We start from the raw sequence: 27,294 nt of genomic DNA, 5'->3' as shown, positions 1-27,294 counted from the left end.
ATGGCTAGAATAAAGGTATAACAAAGTAGAAAAATTCTGAAGTTGCTCCCAGCCTATCATTTTGGCAAACTCTAACTCTTCGAAGATTTGAAGTTATAGAAAGGGTAAGATTTGTCACCCCAACATGATGATCAAAGGACTTAATATCTATATTTAACACCCTGTTTACTATACCACCAGAGCCCTTTTCTGATGAGAAAGAGAGGAGGGAGAGAGAGAGAGAGAGAGAGAGAGAGAGAGAGAGAGAGAGAGAGAGAATGAGAATGAAAATAAAAACAAAAGAGAGAAAGTGGCCAAAGTTAACCAACATTGTTTTTTTTTTTTTTTAATTTTTTTAGAAGAAGAAGAAGGAGAGGGGACTGGGTAATAGAGTGGTTTTAAATATGGACTCTGAAGCCAGACAGCCTGGATTTTCATTCACCTTCACAGCCTGGGTTTGAATCCCAGCTATAGGTTTATGTGGCAAATTACCTAACTTGTCTGTGCCTCAGTTTCCTTATTTATAAAATGGAAATAATGAGCGTTCCTACTTCATAGGGTCCAGTTAAGGATTAAATGAATATGTAAAAAACATAGAATGGTGCCTGGCATTCAGTAAGACCTATATAAGGGTTAGCTGCTACTGCTGCTGTTCCTCCTCCTTCTGCTACTATAAAGACACAGTAACAAAGGCAGTGTCATTTTACATAATGGATAGACAAAGAGGACACTAGAGCTCTACAATAAATAGTACTTGGACAATTAGCTCTCTAACTTATTATGCTAGACATAAAAAAAATTCCAGAGAGAATTTCGCTTTTAAAACACAAAAACTTCGTAACATTTAGAGGAAAATGTGGGAGAGTATCTTTAATAGCTTGGCTTAGAGGGAAAAATATCTTAAACCTGATGTAAAAGCAGAAATCATTAATGAAGATTGTTAAATTTAACCATACTAAAAATTTTAAATTTTGTACCAACAAACAGACAAAAAAATGTCATAAACAATGTTAAAAGACAAGCCAGAAACTGGGAAAATAAATTTATCCAGATTCATGTCCAAAATATATAAAGAACTCATTCTAATCAATAATAAAAAGCAAATAACCCAATACAAAATGTACAAGATGATAAACAAGCTATTTGCATAAGGAAAAACCGAACAGTTAATAACATAATAAAATTATGAGACAACATGCCCCTCAATTTTAAATAATAGGATATTTTATGCTTCGTAATTGGCTCCTTGTCTGCCTGGACCCTCAGCTAAAGTTACCTTTTGAATAAGAAGAGGGAGAGGTTGGTGAGGCAGGGAGGTCATGAAGGGAAGCCTAGGCTCCCTTAACCCCCAGAATTTTTCCATCCCAGTCTTTCCAGATAAGGCTGAGTAGAGCCGTTAACCTTTCAATAATGTAACCTGATATTTTACATCATTACATTTTTGCACCCCACTTATCACATATTGGTAATGTTTTGTAACAACGACATCTTACTTAAGGCTCAACACAGTTGTAAGACATTCTCACATGTTAACTCAGAAAAACCCCACAATGTAGGTATGATTATTATTCCTGATTTGCCAATGAGCCACAAAATGGTGGCAAGCCCAAGGTCGCCCAGAAGAGTCCGAATTTAAAACCAAGTTATCTGGCTTTAACATCCAGCTCTTAACCCAATACTATCATTGCCTCCAAACATATGATACGTGAAAAGAGGCTCAATCTCACTAGTAATCAGGGAACTGCAAAACTGCAAAATTCAATTGCACACCACATACAGAACGGCAGAACATTTAAAAGTCTAACAATGAGTACCATGAGGATGTAGAGCAATACATCCATATTAGAGCAGTACATCCATGTAGAGCAGTACATCCAACAATACATGTAGAGCAATGGCAATCCATACACTTCTAGAGGGCTTATAAATTGGTACAAACACTATCAGGAGGCATTTGGAAGATATGTATTCTTAATGACAGAGCAGTTTCACTTCTAGGTATACGGTTGAGAAAATACTTGCCAAGGAAATAAGGAGAGAAATGTTCACTTCTACCGTGTTTGTATTGGTAAATATATAAGAACTATATATATTATTTACATTTATATAAATGTCTATAAGTGAATGACTAGATAATTTTGGTATATTCACACAATGGAATGCTATTCAACAGCTGAAACGAATAAGTTGAAATGACTAGCTTTATCATAGATAAATCCTAAAATTATAATGTCAAATTAAACAGTAAATTAAAGAATAAGGCTGGACGCTGTGGCTCACATCTATAACCCCAGCACTTTGGGAGGCCGAGGCGGGCAGATCACCTGAGGTCAGGAGTTCGAGACCAGCCTGGCCAACATGGTAAAACCCCATCTCTACTAAAAATACAAAAATTAGCCAGGCGTGGTGGCATATGCCTGTAGTCCCAGCTACTTGGGAGGCTGAGGCCAGAGAATCACTTGAACCCAGGGGGCAGAGGTTGCAGTGAGCCAAGATCTCACCACTGCACTCCAGCCTGGGTGACAGAGGGAGACTCCATCCCCCCACCAAAAAAAAAGGAAAGAGAAAAAAACAAAACAGGCGCGGTGGCTCACGCCTGTAATCCCAGCACTTAGAGGGGCCGAGGAGGGCGGATCACGAGGTCAGGAGATCGAGACAATCCTGGCTAACAAGATAAAATCCCGTCTCTACTAAAAATACAAAAAATTAGCCGGGCTTGGTGGCGGGTGCCTGTAAGTCCCAGCTACTCAGGAGACTGAAGCAGGAGAATGGCGTGAACCCGGGAGGCGGAGCTTGCAGTGAGCCAAGATCGTGCCACTTCACTCCAGCCTGGGCGACAGAGCGAGGCTCCGTCTCAAAAAATAAATAAATAAAAATAAACAAACAAATAAAGAATAATACAGCAGGCTGCCATTTATATAAAGTTAACATACAAATATCATTTATAATATCGTATATAATTATTATTATTACTTTTTAAGACAGAGTCTCGCTCTGTCTCCTAGGCTGGAGTGCAGTGACCTGATCTCAGCTCACTACAAGCTCCACCTCTCGGGTTCACGCCATTCTCCTGCCTCAGCCTCCCCAGCAACTGGGACTACAGGCGCCTGCCGCCACGCCTGGCTAATTTTTTGTATTTTTAGTAGAGACGGGGTTTCACCATGTTAGCCAGGATGGTCTCTATCTCCTGACCTTGTAATCTGCCCGCCTTGGCCTCCCAAAGTGCTGGGATTACAGGCGTGAGCCACCGCGCCCGGCCTATAATTCTTAAATGATACATGCATGCAAAGTAAAGTGCACACTCAAGAATGGAGATGGTACACACTAAATTCAAAGTTATGGTTACCCGTGGAGAGAAAGGGATAAGGCAAAGGCATACAGGAACCTCAGCTGTAGCTGTAATGTAGTGCTGGCCCCCCAAAAAAGAACAAAGGCAAATATGTTGAGGTTTAATAAAATTGGCTGGCAGGTGCATGGTGGTAATCTAGTTTGTATACTTGTCTCTATATTTAAAGTATTTTATAATAAAAATATAAAAACAAATGAAGTGTGGTAAAACAGAGAACATTGCAAAAATAAATGACAAAAAGGAGATTTACATATATTTCAACTTAGACCTTTTTTGAGAAACATTGCTTTACAGGAGCATCTGTTACTGTGTCTAGGCCCTTAACTTTGATGGGTCCTGCCTCCCTTTAGAGCTTTAACAAAATAAATTGTTTCTACTACAGCAATAACATTACAGCTTTGCAAAAAACAACAAAACACATATTAATGGAAAATAAAGTCAGTGGCAACGTGTTTATGAAAATATCAGCAATGTGTTCGTCCTAACCTGTAAAAATATGCCATAGGACAGACAGATAACAACAGGTGAAATAGATAAATATTCTTTAACTACCATTTAATAGAGAATTGGTAGTTTGTCCTCCATGCAGAAGAGAAAACATTCAGGATTAATAATTCTGAATCAGGTTGATAGCTGTCAAGCTATGATTACTGCCTCTAGAATATGAAAACATAAAAGCTCAGAGTCAAAGAAAAAAATCACTTAGTATCCATGTATTAATTTACTGGCCTCTTACTTTGTTCATTTATATTACACCCTCTAAGTTTCAGGAAAAAGTAATCTAATCTGAGATTCAGTTACATAGAAGGACAGATCAAGAAGTATGGCATGTAAAGAACTTTGCCTCATGAAGAGAACTCATAAAGAGTTTCAGTAAAACTCTAGCATTTCTTGCCATTGAGTTATGCTCTATTACCTTTATAGCTTATTCTATCTTGTATCTCTTCATATTCACGTGCAAACATAGTAATGCCAAACTTAACTACTCATTAAAATGGCAATCTAAATTACATGAAACATGGCCAAAGAAATATACACATAAGACCCAAGAACAATCAAAATACAAAGCACAGAGTTCTATCCTTGAGTCTTATGTTACATACAGTGCTAAAAAATTTAGTCATAGATTCAACTACAGACAAAAGTGTTTAAAAAGACATAAGTATGACATCTGGAAGTATCATTAAAGAAACATGGGAAGAATACAAATTTATTACAGAAATTTTGAAAAACCTAATGAGTCACGTGGGACATGAGCAAAAAATCCATCGTATCTAAATAACTCACAAAAATGCTATAGTACTTATGATGATTCACAATGAATCATGGCCCTGAATTATCGAGAAAAAAAATTATATTTGTTCAGTGTACTTTAAGAACTGTGGGGAAATGACTTTAAGTCACTGATTCTAACATTCATCCAGAAAAACAAATATGTAAGCATATTCTGAAAAAAATAACATTTGTCTTATCAGTTTTAAGATACAATGTAATGAGATAATAATGAAAAGAGTGAGGTAATACCACAAAAACAGCCAGACCAATGGAACAGAATTATCTTCAAACAGAAAGATTGATATATGTCAGTAATCTTTGAAAAGGGAACATCAGGAGTCAATACGTAATTATCTAATAAATGTTACTGAAATACTTGGTCAACTATTTTGAATATTGTCTTCTTAGGGGGATTTATAATCTCATCTGAAACTATATATCAAATAAATTCCAGATAGGAAGAGCTTTTAAAAAAAATTTTTAAGTGACTGTTTTATAAAGGAAGGACATTAAGCATAGAGAAAAATGACTTTAAAAAGAAAAGAAAAACAGACAATTTCAAAATGCAAATACATTTTTATAATTATAAAAGTAATTTGTGAGAAATTCTGAAATCTTGAAATGCATATAAAAATAAACAAGAAAGTTTGTTGATTTTCCTATCAAGAGAAAATACTGTTACATTTCAGAATATATTCTTTTTTTAGTATGTGTTTATATATATCTACACAGATATATATATCAAAAAAATCACAAAAATTATTTCATGAATGGGACTGTAGTTGCCTTGTAATTTAAAGTTTTTAAATTCTACATTAAGGAGCTCGTTCCGTGTAAGTAAATATGGATATACACTGTCATCATCATCATCATCATCATCATTTCCAATGGCTACAAAATATCTTATTCTATTAAAATACTTTATTCTATTAAAATAAAACATTTGTAAGTAAACACAAATAAAACCAATTTTTTCTTTCAACTACTGGTGTAAAAGTCAATTTTGGTTGTTTTCTTTTCCAAGATGGTGGGATAGAGGCTTTTAACATGCCTCGGCCTTTTGGAAATAGCAAGATAGTGAATAAATATTAACTGTGAGCTTTCATTCAAGAAGGAAAATGGGAATATAAGAAGTCAAACTGTCTCTCCTCACTGAAGATATGATTTTATACCTAGAAAACCCTACGGACTCCATCAAAAGATTCCCAGAACTGATAGATGACTTCAGTTAAAGTTTCAGAGACAAAATCAATGTACAAAAATCAGTAGCATTTCAATACACCAATAATGTTCAAGCTGAGAGCCAAATCAAGAATGCAATCTCATTTACAATAGCCACACAAACAAAAAAGTAAAATACCTAGGAATACATCTAACCAAGGATCTAAAAGATTTTCATAGGGATAACTTCAAAACACTGCTGAAAGAAATCAGAGATGGTACAAATCATGAAAAATATTCCATGATCATGGGTTAGAAGAATTAATATTGCTAAAATGACCATACCACCCAAAACATTCTACAGATTCTACATGAATTCTATCCCACTACCAGCATCATTTTTCACAGAACTAAAAAGAACTATTATTACATTCATATGGAACAAAAAAAAATCCCAAATATTGAAAGCAACCCTAAGCAAAAAGAACAAAGTCATAGATATTGCATTACCTGACTTCAAACTATACTATATGGCTGTAATAACCAAAACAGTGTGGTACAAAAACAGATACATAGTCAATGTAACTGAATAGAGAACCCAGAAATAAAGCTGCACACCTACAGCCTTTTGATCTTTGACAAAGTTGACAAAAATAAGCAATGGAAAAAGGACTCCCTATTCAGTAAATGGTGCTGGGATAGCTGGCTAGCCATACGAAGAAGAATAAAACTGGACCCCTACATTTTAACATATACAAAAATTACCACGATGTGGATTATTTAAATGTAAGACTTCAAACAATAAGACTCCTAGAAAAAAACCTAGGAAACACCATTCTGGACATTGGCCTTGGGAAAAAAATTTATGACTAAATCCTCAAAAGCAACTGCCACAAAAAAAAAAAAAAAAAAAAAAAAAAAAAAAAAAAAAATTTGACAAGTGGGACCTAATTAAAATAAAGACCTTCTGCACAGCAAAAGAAACTATCAACAGAATAAACAGACAACCTACAGAAGGAAAGAACTTATTTATAAACTATGCATCTGACAAATGTCTAATATCCAGTCTATGTGGAACTTAATTGAACAAGCAAAAAACAAATAACCCATTTAAAAATGGGCAAAAGACATGAACAGACATTTCTCAAAAGAAGACATACAGATGGCCAATAAACTATGAAAAATGCTCAATATCACTAATCATCAGAGAAATGCCAATTAAAACCACAATGACAACACCATGTCACACCAATCAGAACAGCTATTATTAAAAAGTCAAAAACCAACAGGTGCAGGCAGGGTTGCAGAGAAACGCGAATGCTTATACACTGTTGGAGGGAATGTAAATTCGTTCAGCAATTGTGGAAGGCAGTTTGGAGGTTTCTCAAAAAACCTAAAACAGAACTACTATTTAACCCAGCAGTCCCAATACTGGGTATCTAGTCAAAAGAAAAGAAATTGTTCTACCAAAAACAATGATGTGCTCACATGTTCATTGCAGCACTATTCACAATAGCAAAGACATGGAATTCAAATTAGGTGCCCATCAATGGTGGATTGGATAAAGAAATGTGGTACACATACATCATGGAATACTATGTGGCCATAAAAAAGGAATGAAATCATGTGTTTTGCCACAATATGGATGCAGCTGGAGGCCATTAATCTAAGTGAAGTAACACACGAACTGAAAACCAAATATTGCATGTTCTCACTTATAAGTGGGAGTTAAACATTAGGTACTCATGGAAATAAAGATGGCAACAATAAAAACTGGCAACCACTGGAGCACAGAGGGAGAGAAGGGGGAAAGGGTTGACAAACTATTGAGTACTATGCTCAGTACCTAATGACCTTACTGAATGTACTAGAAAGTATCAACAACAAAGCACATTTGTGTATTTCCAAAGATTATCTCTATGTATTTATTTTACTTTCTTTGAAAGCTAGTAAAGTTTGATTTTTTAAAATATTTCTTAGTCATTAATATTTCTTCTTTTCTAAGTTATTCCTTCATGTTCTTTGATCAATGTTCTATTTGGAATTTTAAAAATTGACTTGTAAGAGAGCTCTCCTATAATAGTCACAAAATTACTAGTTTCCATATTTTTTATAAATATTTTTTTCTGCTTGTCATTTGTATTTTATCTTTAATTTTTATTGTGTGGAAGATTTCAAATTAGTCACATTTAAAAATATTTACTGGTTTCTACCTTTATTGACATACTGATAAAGATCATCACTAACTCATGATTATATACACATCTACTTAGATTCTTTCACATGCTCTTATGCCTTGTGGGGTTTTTAACATTTAAATCTTTAGTCTCCTTGAAATTTATTTCGGTATGAAATATGAGAAAGAATTCGAACAGTGTTTGCCTCCAGATTTGGACATTTGTCCCCAATGTATTAAATGCCTTAAACTTATACCAGTTTATTATATTTACTTGGTTCTGTTTTGGGGCTTCCAATTTTGTGGTCAATTTAATTTTAAATTGGTCATTTGACTCCTAAAACTTTTAATTAATAAATGCATGAAAGTAAAACACAGAAAACTGGAAAAAATTATTACAGCCACTATGACAGACAAATGGTTGACAACAATAATATGATAAATCATACAAGTCAACAAAAAACTACCAAAACGTCTTTGGGGAATGTGGAAGATGGGTAAAGCATAAGCAGAAAATTCATAATAGAAAAATAAATGACTACTGTAAGCATGATAAAGTGACATTCACCCTGTAGTAGTCAAATAAATGTTTAAAAAATTAGATAACACTTATTAAATTGTCCAATTAGCAAGGACTGTCTCATAAAGCAACTTTAAAAATCTCTCCAAAGTTAAGAATCTCAGGAGAAAGGCATTCTTACACTTCCCAGCAGGCATATAAATTGGCAGAATGATTTTTAAAAACAATCTGGCAGGAGCAAACAAGAGTCATAAAACAGTATACATCCTTTGATTCAGCAATTTCCTTCAGACTCTAGCCTAGAAAATAATGTGGAATGTAGTAAAAGATTTATATACAAAGATATTCACCTTAGTTTTATTTAAATCAAAAATAGAAAGTAGGTTTAAAAAATCCAGTAAAATATTGAATATAGAAATCATAGCGTAACCACAGTATCGAATATTCTAGCTATTTAAAATAGTTCTTTACGAACCTGTTTAACAGCATGTGGAAAGTGTTACAAAGTTATGTGAATGAGGCAGGCCCAGTGTTTCTGGGGGGGTTATGGGCAGGCCCTGGGGGTCTCCAGGGACCTTGCAGGCAAAAGGGGTTGGGAAGTGAGGGGCCGGCTGTGCTCACCACGCAGGGCCTTCCTTGGCACCCAGCCTTGTGGAGCAGCCAGCATGTCACACATGCTCCTGCACCTCCACAGCAGCTGGCAGGTGGACCAGGCCATCCTCCCAGGGAAGGATGGCAAGGTTGTCATTCGCTTTGGCCATGACCGGGAGCCCACATGCATGAAAATGGACAAGGTCTTGTACAGCATCGAGAAGGTTCAATATTTTGCAGTTATTTTTCTTGTGGATATTACCAAAGTACCTGACTTCAACAAAATGTATGAGTTATATGATCCATGCACTATCATGTTTTTCTCCAGGAACAAGCACATCATGGTTGTCTTGGGGACTGGCAACAACAAGATTAACTGGACCATGGAGGACAGGCGGGAGATGGTCGACATCATAGAGACCGTGGACCATAAGGCCCTCAATGGCGGCGGCCTGGTCTTGTCTCCAAAAACTACTTCACCAAGTACAGATACTGAGGTGCCCTCAGGCTGTGTGGATAAATGCTGTGGAGGCCTTTTCATGTGGAAACCTTTTAAACTATTTCAAGCCTTTGGAAAAGTATATGAAGCTCCAGTGCTGGAGGATTTCTGAGACACAATTTATTACATGACCTTAACTAGCTGAAATAAACACATGAAAAAAATAATAATACTGATCTTAATGGAATACAAGGAAGATTTTTAAAGTGTATATATAGTTGCATCACAGTTGGTAAAAATGCATATAAAAAAACTTGAGTAAACACATAATGATCATCATGGGTGATTATGATTTTCTTCATTCTTCATTTCCTTATTTCTAAACTACTTCACAATATGTCTCTATCGTTTTTGTCTAGTTAGATGGGAATACAAACTGGGGAAAGGCCTGTGTTTTCAAAATGGGAAAAGCTATGAGCAAACAAATCTATGAGCTGGGAGAAGCAACAGAGAGAGGGAGAGGACAAAGGCTTAAAAGAAAGGAACAATGAATGTCACCAGGATCCTGCAGAAAAGAGACATCAAGAGAACAGGTCGAGAGACTTGTCTAGGAGGGACATCTTTCCTTTGATACCTGTGAGGAGGAAGTACTGGAGAGGTGCAAATACAGATCGATTTATGTGCAGGTAATGGGAGCAGAACATTCACTGAACTCAGAGATGTTCACTTTTACTACCTAAGTCAAGCATGAGGCAAGCTCATCAGCTGAGACTGAAATAGAACTTGAGAAGAGTGATAAAGATTATGAAAACTGAATGGGAGCAGGAGTTAATTAAAAATAGGGAAAAGAACTATACTAGTATTTCTGTTTACCTAAACATGTCAGGATCATGAAATTATTTTGTCTCAGGAACCAAATACAGTTACTATCTTCTTTACCAGAGAACAATTATTTTAACATATCTGTGCCATACCTTGATTGATTGCTTGATTCATTGATTTAGATTCTTTGATTCATTCAACACTAGTCTAGTGCTTAAACAGGTCACTAATGCCCTCCACATTTGCAAATTCAGTGGTCAATTCACAGTCCTCATGCTATTTGACATTTGTTATGTGTTACAGTACACACTTACGAATCCTTCATTCTTGAAAATTATAATATATTTGTTTCTAGGACACCACTCTACTGTACTATTAACCCTTCTTAGATGCCTTTGCTGGTACCTTTTCATCTATCTGATTATACATGTTTAAATGCTCCAAGGCTCAGTCTCCATGACTCTTACATCCATTTATTCACAAGATGATCTCATTCAGGCTCTTATCTTTAAATACGTTTGTACCCTGACGACTTACATGTAACACACACATACTCACACACACATACACCTGCAGATTCAATCTCTCACCTAAACTTCAGACTCAGTCAGAACTGCCTACTCTACTTGAAAGTTCATCAATTTTCTAAGAAGCAGTCCCCACCCCAAGTACTCCTCATCCCCAAATCACCCATTTAACTAAACGGAAACTTCATTCATCAAGCCGTTCAGGCTAAAAACCTTGGAATCATCAATGGGTCTCCATTTCTTTTTGCCCACTTCAAATAGAGCTGCAAATTCTATTTACTCTGTTTTCAAAATATACCAGGATCTAACCACTTCTCTCCACTTTCATTCTAATTGAAGCCACAGTCATTTCTCCTCTGGAATGCCTTGGTCCCCCGCCTCCAAGGGACCCTCTCCCTCATCGGTTATGCCCCCACAGTCTGTTCTCCCCACTGTAATGGGAGTGATTCTTTAAAAACAAATATAAGTTAGATCATGTCACTCTTCTGCTCACAAGTCTCTAATGACTTCATATTTCACTTATAGTAAAAACCAAAGTCCTTATAAAGACCTTAAGGCCCTACCTGATCAGGCTTCCTGGGAGGAGGGCAGAGAGCAGGAGGATCTTCTGCCTAGGTTTCCAAATGGGAGACAATTTATAGAAACACTATACCTAGTGGGGGCTTCCTCAAATAGAAGTTCAATGTTTGTCCTAGGTACAGTTACCTAACGTTTTCTTATCTAACTAGTAAGACTAAGAAAGTGACTGAATAAAATAAATATCTAAATAAAAGCTCACATTTTTAAACATGAAATTTCAGAAATATTAGTGATTCCTTTCAGAATATAATGTATTTTACTCTAATTGCCATTCTGTCATCTCATTTAACTTTTCAAAAGATATGCACCAACAGGCCAGTGTGGTTTATGGAAGATTTTTTTCCCTTTTTCTTCTTCATTAGTAACAAAATCCCAGAAGTATGATTTCCAGATTCTCTTCAAGAAACAAACATCTGCTGTGTCCCGAATGTTGCTTTCCAATCTTTTACACATTGTGTAAAAGCTTCATTGTGAATAACACTGGGCATTTTCGATGTTCTGTTGAAAATGGAAGAAGGACAAATATCTGTCCTTATATATTCACAAACAGAAAGCTCTCGATTTCAGAAAGGCAAGCAAGCTGCCTACCTTTTCGTTGTCTCCTAAATTGTATCACTGTTCTTTTGCATAGTGTTTATTATTATAATCAATGAAAGCAAGTAACAGAAAGTAGCACAAAGTGACATAAGAACATTGATCTACAATTTGGCAAAATAGAGAATTGTTTCTTGAATTTAATGATCTATTATTTGCCAATTTCCCATTTGACCCTGTAGACACACCAAGTATATATTAAAAGGCAATTTTCTTATCTATTTATATAATCTCTCGACTTTCACTTTCACATATTAAAGCAGAGTAAGTCCATGAAGTTTTGTTAAACTACATGCAAATAATAAAAGTGAGCCAGTATCAGAACAATTAATTTCACTCCAAATGTAATCACATGAAATAATTGGTCTGAGTCACCCACCTTTAAGTTAAAGATCAAGAGAATGTAAACCAAAGGCAGAAAAGTCAGAGGTCAGCGACAAAACACTGGGGAAGAAAAGAAAGCCAAAGCTTAACTGTGTGTGAGTAGGCATTACTGTCTGTGTGTGTAACCCTCTGTGTGTGTGTGTGTCAATCTGAATGGGTCTATGTGGTTATGTTCACATGACTGGCTGTGTGTGTGTCTGCATGTCAGCTTCAGCATGTGCGAGTGTCTGTGTGTTGGCCTGCAGGAGACAGTGTGAGTTTATGTGTGTCAATCTGAGAAAGAGAAAGTGCATGCACATATGTACTTTTCCCCTTAGAAAAGTGGGTAGAACACTGTTGGCTACACAAATTTTTATGTTGTGTAGGTGTGTCAGCCTGAGCAAGAGTGTGTGTGTTCATGTATGTATCAGCTTGAACAAGCAACCATGTATGGGGAGAAGGGAGAAGACTGTGTGTGGCAGACTGAATGTGTGTGTGAATGGGTGTGTAGTATGTTGTATGTGTGTAATATGTGGTGTGTGTCAGCCCAAGTGAGTGTGTGCATGTGTGGGTGTGCGTATGTCAGCATATATCTGGGAGGAAGAACTAGAGAGACTTTTTATTTCCCTGGATCCTATGTGGTAGGAGAGATTTCTTAGAAAATCATACAAGTGCCGTTTTATTAAAATTTGCCTTTCTGACATGACGACAGGTCCCTCCAAGTATGTTAATTAACCTCAGTAGAAACTAGGTGTGAAAAATACCCTAAAATGATTTAGCAGCAGGGCACGGAGAATTCAGTCAATTTAAACATTGCCACTTTATAAGTCACCAAAATGCTATTTTTCTTTCAGTTTAAAATAATCTGATATAATAAACTAATTTTTCCTTCACTAAATGGCTCTTTAAATCAGTGCTACAACTGATGTCTCTCAAATATCATTTTATTTTAAATTAAGGTTTAACAGATAATTTCTGAACAATCATGATTAATCTCTTGCTAGAGTGTTAATATTACACATAAACATAAAATACAACATTGCTAGAAACAGTTCAGCTTTCAAAACTAAGTACCATGAAGCACTGACATGGTATGCTGGACTAGAACTTCATTTTTGATTCCCACAACACACTTCTGGTCACTCTACTCGGCCTCACTATCCAGAGCTGACTAGGAGGAAACACATCACACAAGTGACTCACTGTCTGTCTACTCAATGGAAAGAATAGAAAGGTTCTCATCCTCAGTACTGACCCTAATGCTCATCAGATTTTATAAACCACAAGATAAACCTGGAAAAACATCAAAGTAGTCCAGGGGAGCTGCTCTTCCCCAGAATGCCAGTTCCAATGGCCTCTTCACTGGGTAGAAAGTATCTAAGGTAGGTTTTCTTTTTGGAATTCAGCTATTATTCTGGTGTTTTTGCCAATACCTCATAGATAGATACGCATAAATATGTGCATGTTTATAAATACACACACACAAAATTTACTCCACAAAATAGAACTTAATGTCACCTTGTTTTATTTTTCTAAATCAAATAAAGTATGACTCCAAGTATCCATTTGCTAACAGTGTTATTCGGTATTTCATACCCTTTCCTGCTCTGGCCCTGTGAGAGCACCAGGAAATTCAGCAAACTTGAGAAGGGACTTATGGCTTTCAATGTGTTGTGGTCACCATTGAGATGCTGGTGTTCAAACCCCAAGGACAGGTGGGGGGCTCTACTTCCAAGGCAGTGCAGACCTTGGAATCTTTAAGTGCCTGGAACACAGTGGCCTCCCTCATGACATCACCTCCCCCTCCACCACATCATCCACCTGTCACCCACAGGCCTTAGCACTTCCTGGGATGCCCCACAGGACTCAGAGTGGACCTGCCACTGTGCTTCATAACCCGTAACTCTGGGTGAGACCTCTCCGCCCCTTCCAAGCCTTGAAACTTCATTCCTTCTTGGCCAACCTAATTCAATGCTCTCCCAGAGGACAAATAGAGACACTCTTTGCTTTTCCCCTTGAAAAGGTGGGTAGAACACCGTGAGGTGCTCAGGCCCTCAGAAACTTGAGGATGGCCTTATGGCTTTCAGTCTGTCGTAGTCATTGTTGAGATGATGGTGTCCAAACCTCAAGGACACGTCAAAGGTCTTTAGGCCTCTCCTTTCTGGGAAGATGGGGAAAAGGTACATTTTAGTCAACAGTAGCCATGTTGTCAAATTCTATTATTACACTATTTTTGTCTTGCTTTACAGATTTCCTGGATACACTGTAGTATATGATTATATTATACATTTTTCAAATTAACAGTTAGACATATTGCACCAGGTACTTCCCCTAACAAAGTATCTGGAGATAGATGGAAATTATAGCACATTTTTTAAAGATGTTACTAGCACACTGTCGAAAATAAGTTTATCTTATGCTTCCAGACTTTTCAAACACCCTTAGAAAGTATATGTATGTACATGTATATGTGAATATGTGTGTGTATGTGTGTGTATATATACATACATTTTTATATTGCTCATATTTTTTTCATTGATATGTTTTCTTAAGTGGTAAGACCTTTTTAAAATAAAAGTTTGGTAATTTTCTATAATAGCTACTTAAAAACCTCTTTTCCAGTTTACTATGTGCCTTTGGTTTTGTTAATGTGGAATAACATGCAGAAGATTTCATTACTCAATTTTTAAGTATATTTGCATAAAGTTACATAGGTATTTGCATACTTTGTAATCTTCTCTGACTCTGACTATAGCCCTTTTCTCATTTCTAAATTTGTTGATTTGTATTTTCTCCTTCTCCTTCTCTTTTTAAAATTCAGTTTACCAAACGTTTATTTCATTGTTTGATTTTAAACCAGGCTTAATCAGTTCTATCATTTTTCCATCTTCTAACATTAAATTCTGTGTTTTATCTTTACTCTTAACATACTCTTATCTGCCTAAGTTCTGTTTATTGGTATTACTTTGTTTCAGGATTTTTTTTTTCCTCCCAATTGTCTAGAATTTAATGTTTCACTCATTTTTAAATTATATTTTTAAATAATAAAATCTCTTAGAGTGATGAATTTTTCTATAAATATGCATTTGTCTGCCAAGCATAATTTTGACATGAAACTTACTTCTTTGATTATTTTCTTAAAAGCCTAGTATTGTATTTTTTATTTCCTTACTTACTATAAGGAATGTCCTTATAGTAATGAATTTACAGGGTTTTACAAGAGAAGATAAATAGTGGATGTTTGCTTTTTCTTGTAAATATTCTAGGTCAGAAAAACGAGTTTTGTAAATGGCAGTTCTAGCTAAGACATTAAAACCTTAATGATATTATTAGCTATTGATAAGTCTACACTTACTATGCCACATTTATTTTTTATATTCCTATCCTAGAAATAATGGCATAATTTCCTATTTGTGCACTTCAGAGCAACTTATCAAAACTAATAAAATTTGAATGGAACTTTTGACAAAAGTTTTCAATGAATACTTTTTTCTTTTTCCGACTTGAAGTACCTATTAAAGAAAAACTGCTAATCTTTACAGGTAGTCCTCGAATCTTCCTGCAGTTGACCAGTGGATAAAAACTCCCAAGTGTCAGGGCACAGGGCATTCTCTCTCACATTGCCATGTCCTCCTCTTTTTCCAACTATCTATATCACTTCTTAAGTAGTCATCATAAATGGAGTCATTTGGGGCAATTAAAAAGATCCTTGTGAGTGAATTTCTTTAAAGCCATTTAATATCAGAAATGCTCATATTACCCATTAAAAATACCCTCTCAGACATTTGTATTCCCTCCAACAAAGGATGCAGTGGGGAGTTCAGGAGGTTGAGAACAAGGTAGGAGCTGCAGAGAAAATTAATAAAGCCTCCAAATGACAGTTTGGTTCTTTTGCATTTTATACCACACCCCTTGGTTTAAAAGCCATAAATAAAACTAAAAACAATACTCTTGAGTAATGACTTTTACTTTTGTTGAGGACACTTCACAGTTTCCCAGGAGATTCTTCAGGCCTATGACAGAGATCTAAAGAAGAAGCAATTTTAAGATGTCATTCCTTATCTAGCCATTTTACCAAGACATGCTTTACCCAAGATAGACTAAATGACAACCTGTTTCCCACCTTAGTACATGTCAGATAAACTAGCATTCTCAGTTCTGCCTTGACTATAGATTGCAGAATATGATTAATGATATATCCGAGCAGAAGCCCCCAAGGAAAACATCATCTCTTAATTCTGACTATCCTAATGAAATCGTATAGTTCATAATTCATTAATCTGACTGCAGTGACAAAAATAGGATGCAAGAAAAAAAAAGTACTTCTATAGTGTCCAAAGAGACAAAGCTGAGATAATTCATTAGCAATAGCATATGCTTAAATTTCGCTGTGTTCTGCTGCATAGTGCAAGGTTTTCTGTAAAAAAGTAACAGCAAGAAACACATTATGTTCCTCTTTTTGAAGAAAATGATCACCTTCAAAGAAGCCAACAGAATTCTTATTTAAAATATTCTTGTTTCTCCAAGAAAAAAATGTCCTACACAATAGGTTCCTAAAATATAAATTTTATTAAGGCAATAAGTTAAATAAGAGTCCACTGAGCACAGGCTTTTGTCCTTCTTTTTCTTAGCCTTCCCTTAGAGGAAGATTGCCTGTCATGCTCTTAACCATACATTTTCTAAGTGCGAGGTCATTTCACTATTTAGTTTCTTAAATTAGTAGAGCTTAATGTATCACTTCACCTAAAACTAGCTGTTATAAAAGGCAATATACTAACGTGTAAAACACATTGCTTTTTCTAAAGCACTTAGCATTCAAAAATAAATACTATCATTTAATGATGGTAATAATGATGAAAATTATAATATTCTATCTGATTCAACATATTCTTAATTATCAGCAGCAACAGCAGCAACATAGACCTTGGTGGTCAACAGAGTCTGATGGAATCCTGCACTCACAGAAAGTGCCACTCCTAAATTGTGGAGGACATTTGCACTGTGAATGTCATCTCCACATCATGAACCTAAAGACCCTTCCCCTAGACTTTTGAATTTTAATTTGTAACTGAGGCTGGCATGTGATTACCACTTGGGTACAGAGGTAGCAAACCTACACATCTCCCCCTTAAGGAAAAGTCCAAAGAGCCCAGATCATTAAGCCTTAAAAAGTAAAGTCATTGGAATACCTTTTTCCATTCTAAAGAATTATTCTTTGCACACAAAAATAAACACATAATAATAGGAACTCTATGCTTATGGGAGTAAGCCATCCATTACATATAAGGCATACCAGTCCTGGACTTTTTATAGAAATTTTCTGTAAAAACAGCTATAAAGATGTCAAAGTTCTATTAGTTATTATATTACTTTGAACGTTGTGATGGATACAAAGCAGGTTTAAGGTTTTGTTTGGAAATTTTCATCTAAAGATGGGTTCTCTTCTTTTGGGAGGGGAGAAAAACAGCAAGTGTTCAAGAGCTCAAAATTCATGCTGAATCAAAGATAACTTTGCACTGGTCATAAAGTTCTAGCCAAAGAAATATCCCAATTCACTAACCTTGGTTCCATGAGTGAGATTAAGTAGTTGAGGTGATAAAGTGAGACCTACTCTTCTGCCTGGTCTTATCCCTGCATATCAAATTCTTCAGTTACCATAAAATACCTCATAGAACTGCTATGCCATATTACAAAGCTGCAGCACAAGTTTCACAAACAGGTGAATTTTAATTCTAGATTAAAAAGATGAAAATGCTTGCTATGTCTCAACATAGCAAGTTTAATTTTATACCTACTTTTCTTTTCCAGGCTATCCAAGGTCACAAAGCTAAGCTCATTTATAAATCCTCCTTTGCCTTCTGTCAAAATTTGGTTCACTATCAAGTAACATTTTCCTTAATGCAAATTTTTATTTGTTCCCATTGTTTCAGTACAGAGGCATTCTTAGATAACTTTTCTTATATTTTACTGTTCATCCTTCTCTACCTCCATGACCCGACACCCAACTCTAAGCTCTTCCTCTGTCAGTCATTGAAATAGCATGTCATTCTTCTTCTCAAAAATGATGGTTTCCAAATATTTGAAAACACAATGGTTTGCAGTTATTTTTAAGTCTTGCTTCAGCTAGAAGTTTTTTGGTTGCAAGTAACTGAAACTCAAACTTAAAAGGCTTGAGCAATTAAAGGTATTTACTAGTTCGTGTAATGACAAATTCCAGTGACAGGGTTTAGCTTCATCCAGCTGAACAGTGTTACCAAGACTATCTTCATACCTTAGTATGAAGATCTTAGATGTTGTATTCACCCTAAGGCTTTTTAAAAATCTTTCTTTTTGTTTTTTTTTTTTTTTTTTTTTTTTTTTTTTTTTTTGAGACGGAGTCTCGCTCTGTCGCCCAGGCTGGAGTGCAGTGGCGCAATCTCCGCTCACTGCAAGCTCCGCCTCCCGGGTTCACGCCATTCTCCTGCCTCAGCCTCCTGAGTAGCTGGGACTACAGGTGCCCGCCACCACGCCCGGCTAATTTTTTGTACTTTTAGTACAGACGGGGTTTCACCGTGTTAGCCAGGATAGTCTCGATCTCCTGACCTCGTGATCCGCCTGTCTCAGCCTCCCAAAGTGTTGGGATTACAGGCGTGAGCCACTAGGCCCGGCCTTTAAAAATCTTTAGATGGTCTCCCCTACCTCCTAAGGGTACAAGTTCAACTACTTCCAGCAGGAAAGTCAGAGCCTGTTTTTATAGCAGCTCTATTAAAATGCTAGTATCTAGTCCAGTTGTGCGTGTCTGGTCCATGTGACCATCACTAAAAAGATATCACTGTGGCGGCTGGGCGCGGTGGCTCACGCCTGTAATCCCAGCACTTTGGGAGCCCAAGACAGGCGGATCACGAGGTCAGGAGATCGAGCCATCCTGGCTAACACGATGAAACCCCGTCTCTACTAAAAATACAAAAAAATTAGCGGGGCGTAGTGGCGGATGCCTGTAGTCCCAGCTATTCGGGAGGCTGAGGCAGCAGAATGGCGTGAACCCGGGAGGCGGAGCTTGCACTGAGCCGAGATGGAGCCTCTGCACGCCAGCCTGGGCGACAGAGTGAGACTCCATCTCAAAAAATAAAAATAAAAATAAATCACTGTGGCTAAAGGGATGGGGTACACTGATGCTCAAACCAATGAGAGCCCTTTTGGAGCTGGAAGAGAAGTCTGTTACCCAAATTGCTCAGAAAATTTGGGGCACTGTACTTTGGAAGGAGAAAGGGTGCTTGAGAGTCAGACAACAAATGTTAACTACAAAAGTAAATCCTTGACATTTATCAGATTGTGACTCTTCTGTACTTTTTATGTTTTAGAATATCCTACACAGAACAGCATAGCATTCACTATACAGTTGGTGCAATATGAATAATGACATTAGTAAAACATAAAAATACAGAGAATAAGTGCTTCCTAATGCAATACATTTCAAAATGACGAGAAGAAAATAAAATTTGCGAATAATATTTAAATAAACTTGGCACTTTAAATACTCATTGTGAACATAGGTCTGTGTTTGTTTTGTTTAATTTTGTTTTTTCATTTCCAAAGCACCATATATTTTGAACACATATGGAAGGGCATATGGTTCCCTAATATCTTAAGTGTGACTTCATCATTTTATTGGAGAATTTTTTAAAAGTTAAAAATGCAAATTTTAAACAGGGTGGCCATATATGCTAGCTTGCCGAGGAGATGCCTGGTTAATGCTTTGCTCTTATGTGGGTAGTCTGATTTTAAAACAAACAAACATTTTGGCAACATGTATATCATATTCTTAAAGAAATTTGAGACAAGGGAAGTACCTAATCAAATAAAAGTGAAGTTAAATAGGCATACTCTTTGTGTAAGCAAAGAGATAGTTCAATTTATCATGTAGTAAGAAACACAGCACTGCTTCTAATGTACGAAAGAAAATTCATTTGAAGCCACAGCTGTTGTGCTTTAGGGATTTGGATTAAAACTCATTATTATCTTTCTGTTAATACTCTTCCCTGGACCAATCAGTGGTCATATGGTGTTTACAGACCCTGAACACTGAACTGACTTGAATGGCCTTTGTATTACAATACAATCAGATTATGTCTAATCTAAATGCTGTGTGTCCTTTATAGGACAGACGAATCCTAATCCCCCATTTACAAAAGCAAAGCCAGTCCAGTTCCCAATGGCTATCTAGTCACCATTTCCTGTTTTGTTTTTTAATTTTCAATTGACAGATATCAAAATAAATTTTAAATTCACTCAATCTAAAGTTAGTGTAAAAATAAATACGTGGTGGTTTTGAGTTGTGGTCAAAGCACTTCTTTTTTGATAGTTTAAAGTGTGTTACTACAAAAACACAATTCTTCTCCTTCTAAAGAATAAAGATTAACAAAATAACCACCCCCACTATTCTAACAGCTTAAAGGCAAGCTTTAAAAGCATCTCATTTCCTCTTTCCCAAATTACTTGAGAGGTTATCTTGAAGCTCAGATTAGTTAGCGGTGCCTAGGCTTTATCGGTTAAGGAATAATGATGTTTGAAAGCAGAAGTCCCCACAAGATGACCCACCAAGCCATTTGGAAATGGAACTTTCTACCCCTTGCAATTTCATTACAGTGTTGTCAAGTCTTGCTTCACTTTGAGTCTCTGAAATAAGATGCCATTTTCAAGGAAGTGAGGGAGTAAAATATCATTGATGACAACGACTCCTGCCTTCCGTAACTCATGGCTTCCACCATCTGCGAACCCCAACTTTCTTCCCATTTACCACCTTAGGATTGCCCCCCCATCTCTGTCCTCCCATGATTCTAGGATTCGTTGTCAGTATTCTGATGACATCCCCTCGCTCAGCTCAGCAGCTTTATTGACACTAAATTTGGGGTATCCTTTTTAACACCTCTTTTATCCTCCTTTTTACATCGCCTCTGTGAGCCACCTGGCCAGCAAATGAGAGTCTGCAATTAGAAGAGAATAGGTAAATAAGCTACCAAAGTAAAGGCCGGGCGCGGTGGCTCAAGCCTGTAATCCCAGCACTTTGGAAGGCCGAGACAGGCGGATCACGAGGTCAGGAGATCGAGACCATCCTGGCTAACACGGTGAAACCCCGTCTGTACTAAAAAATACAAAAAATTAGCCGGGCGTGGTGCTGGGCACCTGTAGTCCCAACTACTCGGGAGGCAGAGCTTGCAGTGAGCTGAGATCTGGCCACTGCACTCCAGCCTGGGCAACAGAGGGAGACTCCGTCTCAAAAAATAAAATAAAAAAATAAAAAAAAAAATAAGCTACCAAAGTATGAAAAACAGCTGTCGAAAATTCAGCTCCCACCCTCACATACAACAGAGTTTAGGGTTTGGAATTGTCAAACAAGAATGGAGTTTGATGTTTAAATAGATAAGGAAGAAATTTTTCAAAAGGTATCAGGAAGGCAAGGAGTATTTTAACAAAGACTGATAGTGCTCTGTTTCTTGATACAACTCTATAAACCCACAAATAAAACAACGACAAAACATGCAAGAGCTCTGATGCACTCATGGGTTTTCTTCAAGGATAGAGGTAGAAGGCTGGCTTGTTAACAATGAAAAGACATCATTCTAACTCTCACTTGATGACTGATTTCATTCCTTTTGGAATACTCAGACACCGCTTACCCCAGCCCCATCCATCTCTATGAAGCAAAGAGCACTATTGATAGCCCTGCAGAGAAGCAAAAATATTCCCAATAGGCACCTTTCGACTATGCAGCACTCTCCCTTAAAGCAGGAGGTCAGCAGCAAGATATTTCTCCACAATACACACAATAGATCTAAAGGGACCTAAAATGAACAGGTAGGTTTTGTTTTATTCTTTCTTTTTTTATTTGCTTTGTAAATTATTCAGAAAAAAAAATTATTTAACTTGCCTGGATTTCTCTCACTGCCTAGCACCTACCCACAAAACATATACTAAAAATAAATACCAACTGCTTTTGCGTCTATAAATAATGCAGTAAGAAAGGTAAATTTGAAGCTAAAAATTTATAAGGCATACATCAAAGACAAAACTAGTTGACTCTGGTTTCTGTATCAATTCAAAACTTCAAAGCTTTTGTCCATTCCACACTTAAGTTCCCAGCATGGTCTAAATACTACAGTGGAATAAAGACAAACTGGAAATTCACACTACACTGAGTGTCTTAAAACCTAACAAAGAGACACAAAATTATCTAAGAATGTAAGGTGATACAGTATACTATAAGACACTGATAGAGTCTTCAAGCTGTCTTCAATTAACTGACATTCTATCAAGTGCCAGATACTGTATTAAGCACTAGAAATACATTAGTCAGAAATACGTAAATATGATAGGCATGCAGGGGAGAAGGAGTAGCTAGAGCAAAGACTAGTTGGTGTGGAAAAACCAATGTCCAAGGAGCTGCAAGAAGCTGGGTATTTTGGAGACAGTGTGATAGGGAGGGTTGGGGAAGAGGGTGTAAATAGACTTGGGGAGAGTTCAGATCACACTGGGCCTTCTATGCTTCCCCAGGAAATCAGAATTCTGTCCTGTGGGCAATAAGTCACGAAAGACTTTTAAGCAAGGATCTCTCTTCTATTAATTCAAATATCTGATAGCTGATTTCATAACAACACAAATACCATTTTAATGAAATGATTATGTATTTCTAGCAGTGGGAAATCTGAGTTTTATATTTACATAAATATAAATATTTATTTGAAAAATATAATTCTCAAATGCAAAATGTAAATAATAATTTAATGTTAAATAATCTTTAAAAAATAAACCTCACACATCTCTTACAACCAGAACTGCCCCACATTTCCTAGCTTCCTATTATTAACTGCTCCCTATTAAATGCTGCCTTCACTGGGGCCAATGTTGATGTAAACATTGCCTTTCTTATAGCATGCTGTTAAAACATAACATACATGCATACAAGCAAACATCATAGAGCCTGTGAATTGTCACAGAGTGAATGTGTCCCATGTAGCCAGCATTAAGATCAACAGGATTACCAAAACCCCAGACTCCATCTCATGCCCCCTTATAATCATTTTCTGCCTCAAGAGTAACCACTACCCTGACTTTTGATGCCATGGGTTATATTTGCCTGTTTTTAAGCTTCCTATAAATGCAGTTATGTAGAATTTATTCTTTTGTGAGTTTTGTCTGTGCTGTTGGGTATAACTGTAAACTATTTGTTTTAATTTATGTAAAGTGTTGTATTTTTACGAATATATCATTTTATGAATATTTTATAAATATATCTTTTATTTATCTAGTCTACTATCAATTGATATTTGAGTATTTTTCAGTTGAGGGTGTCATAAATGATGCTGCTATGAATATTCTTGTGTTTGGTGGAACATAGGTACATATGCCTATGGAATTGCTGGGTCTACCTTATTTATTTTTTATAATGTCAATACTTTTAAACAGAGGGCAAGTGTGAGATAACGATATGTGGGAAACTATATAGTAGGATAAGAGGTAAAAATACATCCTACAACTGACAGCTAAACAAAATCCAAATGCTAATCATTAAATTGTCCATTAATTCCTTCACCATGAGCCCACCATATTACACACAACATTTAGCGATAATGGCCTGTATTTGAAAACTCCTTATTAAAAGTAAAACATGCCCTCATTTCTGCTTTGTAGCTTAAGTAAAATGTTGTTTTTAAATATAAATCCTTTATTCACTTTTTGTTTCAGATGATTTGGTTTAACACTAAGCAAACCATCATAATGTGAGTGGCTACCTTATTGCAAAAAAGAACACCAAGACAATCTAAAAGCGAAGATTTGGATAAGAAAAGGCTTCTGGTTTTCATGAAGTTTGAGAGTATGAAAATTACAAATCACCTCAAGAACCCTAAAATCTTTTCTTTGAACAGGCCTATGTAACCAAATCACTGGCAACTGTATTTCTGAAAATATTTCACAAAACTGGCATGATTTGAAATATATGGGTTTTATGGACTGCCTGGGCTCTGTGCCTGGAAATATTTCCAGAGATCATCTCACGTTTTTATTCCTAGGATCAACAATGTCAGCAGATGTTAAGGTTTGTTAGCCAAGTACAGTGATTTAAAAAGAAAGAAAGAGAATGAGAAAGAAAAAAGAAAAGAAAAAAAAAGAAAAGAAAGGAAGTCAGGTTCATTTTAACAATCTTCCAAACCAGTAACTCAAAGGATGGGATGGATCCAAAAAAAAGTTTTAAGAGAGCACCACTATTTAAACAAGAGCAGCACCAAACATTTTAATTAAGGAATACAATCAGCTCCAAATCATACATACCATTCTAGTCTTTCCAAATCATCCCAAAATACAGTAAAAGACCAAATGTCAAAATACTTCACTGAGAAAACAATTTTATGTTCTAATAATATTTCTCTTCATAGCTGAAGAGACTGTTAGCTGAAAAACAATATTCTCCTAGGTCTTTAGTGATTAAAATATCTTCCTATAAATATATCCAAGAATAATGTTAATTCACTTACCAGAGTGAAAATTAAACAACTGTACATACACATACAAAAATAATAATAATAATCTAGACGTTGACCTTACACCTTTAACAAAAATTAACTCAAAATTGATCATAGAAGTAAATGTAAATCACAAAACTATAAAACTTCTAGAAGATAACATGGGGGGAAATCTGGGTAACCTTGGGTGTGGATATAACTTTTTAGATGCAACACCAAAGCACAATCCATGAAAGAAAAATAATGATAGAAGAAACTTTACTGAAATTAAAAACTTTGGCTCTGAGAAGATATTTTTAAGAGAATGAAAAGACAAACCAGAGATTAGAAGAAAATACCGGCAAAACATATATCTGATAAAATACTTGTATCCAAAATATACAAAAATTCTTAAACACTCAACAAAAGAGCCCAATTGAAAAAGAGCAAAATGATCTGCATAGGCACTTCACCAAAGAAGACATGCAGATGACAGGCATATCGAAAGACTCCGTATCATGTCACTAGGGAGATGCAAATTAAAACAACAAAGAGATACCACTACATACTTATTAGAATAGCTATGAATAAAATTCTGTTAGGATGGCTCAAAAACTGACCACACTATATGCTGGTAAGGATGTGGAGAAACAGAAACTCTCATTCATTGCCGTGGAGATGCAAAATGGTTCAGGCACTTTGAAAAATAGTTGGCAGTTTCTTACAAAGCCAAGCATTGTCTTACCATGGGATCCAGCAATTGCACTCCTGGATATTTACTTAAATGAGTGGATAATTTACGTCCATACAAAACCCTGCATAAAAAATGATTATAGAAGTTTGATTCAGAATTGCCCAAACTTGAAAGCAACCTAGATGTCCTTCAAAAGGTGAATAGATAAAATGTGGTAAATCCAATATAACATTATTCAGCAATAAAAAGAAATGAGCTGTCAAGCCACAAAAGACTTAGTGGGACTTTAAATGCGTATTACTAAGTAAAAACACCCATCTGAGAAGGCTATACACTCTGATTCAAACTATATTACATTCTGGAAAAGGCAAAACTAGAGAGACAATAAAAAGATCAGTGGTTTCTGGTGGATGGGGAGGCAGAGATGAATAGGTGGAACACAGGAATTTGGGGCAGTGAAACTCTTCTGTAGGATATTGGAATGGTATACACATGACAATATATGTCTCACAAAATCCATAGACTGTACAACACAAAGAGTGAACATGAATGCAAACAAGAGCCTTTAGTTAATAATAATGCATCAGTATTGGTTCAACAACTATTAACAAACGGATCATACCAATGCAAGTTGCTAACAATAAGGGAGAATGAGGGGAAAAGAGGGAGTACAGAAGAACTCTTTATACTTTCTGCTCAATTTTTCTGTAAATATAAAATTTCTCTTACAGTCTATTAATTTTATTTTTTATTTTCAGGCAGTTAAAGATATGTAAAAATATTTGTAATACTTATGAAATGGGAAACAGAGAAGTTGCACATGAATCCTGAACTAAAAATGCCTGGACTGTATGGACTTCCTTTTCCAGGCAATATCAGTAGTAATAACTATGATAATAATGATGATAGATAATAGTTACTATGTATTTACAAAGTGCCAGGCACTGTGCTGCAAATTTTATACACTAATTTAACTCTCACATAACTTTATGAGGTAGGTATCCTTGTTTTCTAAGGCAACAGGCGCTTTCTCCAATTCACATAGCTAGTAAATAGCAGGCTGACTGACTCCGTTCTGCGCTCTTAACCACAGTGTTGTATTGCATTTTACTGCCATAGTGAAGATCCAGCAAAACTGCATGAACATTTCCACTTAAGATGCCAAAACTTACTGGATCAAGTTGCTTTGAAAAAAAAAAAAAAGGTAAAAATGTGCTTATCGGCCGGGTGCGGTGGCTCAAGCCTGTAATCCCAGCACTTCGGGAGGCCGAGACGGGCGGATCACGAGGTCAGGAGATCGAGACCATCCTGGCGAACACGGTGAAACCCCGTCTCTACTAAAAAATACAAAAAACTAGCCGGGCGAGGTGGCGGGCGCCTGTAGTCCCAGCTACTTGGGAGGCTGAGGCAGGAGAATGGCGTAAACCCGGGAGGCGAAGCTTGCAGTGAGCTGAGATCCGGCCACTGCACCCCAGCCTGGGCGACAGAGCGAGACTCCGTCTCAAAAAAAAAAAAAAGTGCTTATCATCTAAATTAAAAATTTTTTTTTAAACCTATCTTTAGAAATACATACACTTGGAAATACTTGCATCAAATGAAAATATAATCTCTAATTTTCCAGAAGTAAACTTCCTTGCAAGCAGATACCAGTGCTCTCATGGGCCCACAAGTTTGCTTAAATGCTCTTTCCAAGAGAAAAAAGGAAAGTCAGTTCAGTAGTAGCAAGTTTCGGGTATTTGGGCAAAGGGT

The 27,294-nt window shown here is 36.4% G+C and overlaps 1 protein-coding gene and 1 pseudogene across 2 annotated transcripts in view; one reads left to right on the top strand and one right to left on the bottom strand.

The window, feature by feature from the left end:
• ZNF385B (zinc finger protein 385B) overlaps window positions 1–27,294 on the bottom strand; it is a 423,520-nt gene that overhangs the window by 366,940 nt on the left and 29,286 nt on the right. The window lies entirely within an intron of this gene.
• Window positions 8,591–9,547, top strand: LOC126932085 (thioredoxin-like protein 4A; annotated as a pseudogene).

Source organism: Macaca thibetana, chromosome 12, assembly GCF_024542745.1.
Source record: "Macaca thibetana thibetana isolate TM-01 chromosome 12, ASM2454274v1, whole genome shotgun sequence".
In the NCBI taxonomy this organism is placed as follows: domain Eukaryota; kingdom Metazoa; phylum Chordata; class Mammalia; order Primates; family Cercopithecidae; genus Macaca; species Macaca thibetana.
The sequence above is the reverse complement of the archived record's forward strand: the minus strand, read 5'-3'. Positions and strand labels throughout refer to the sequence as shown.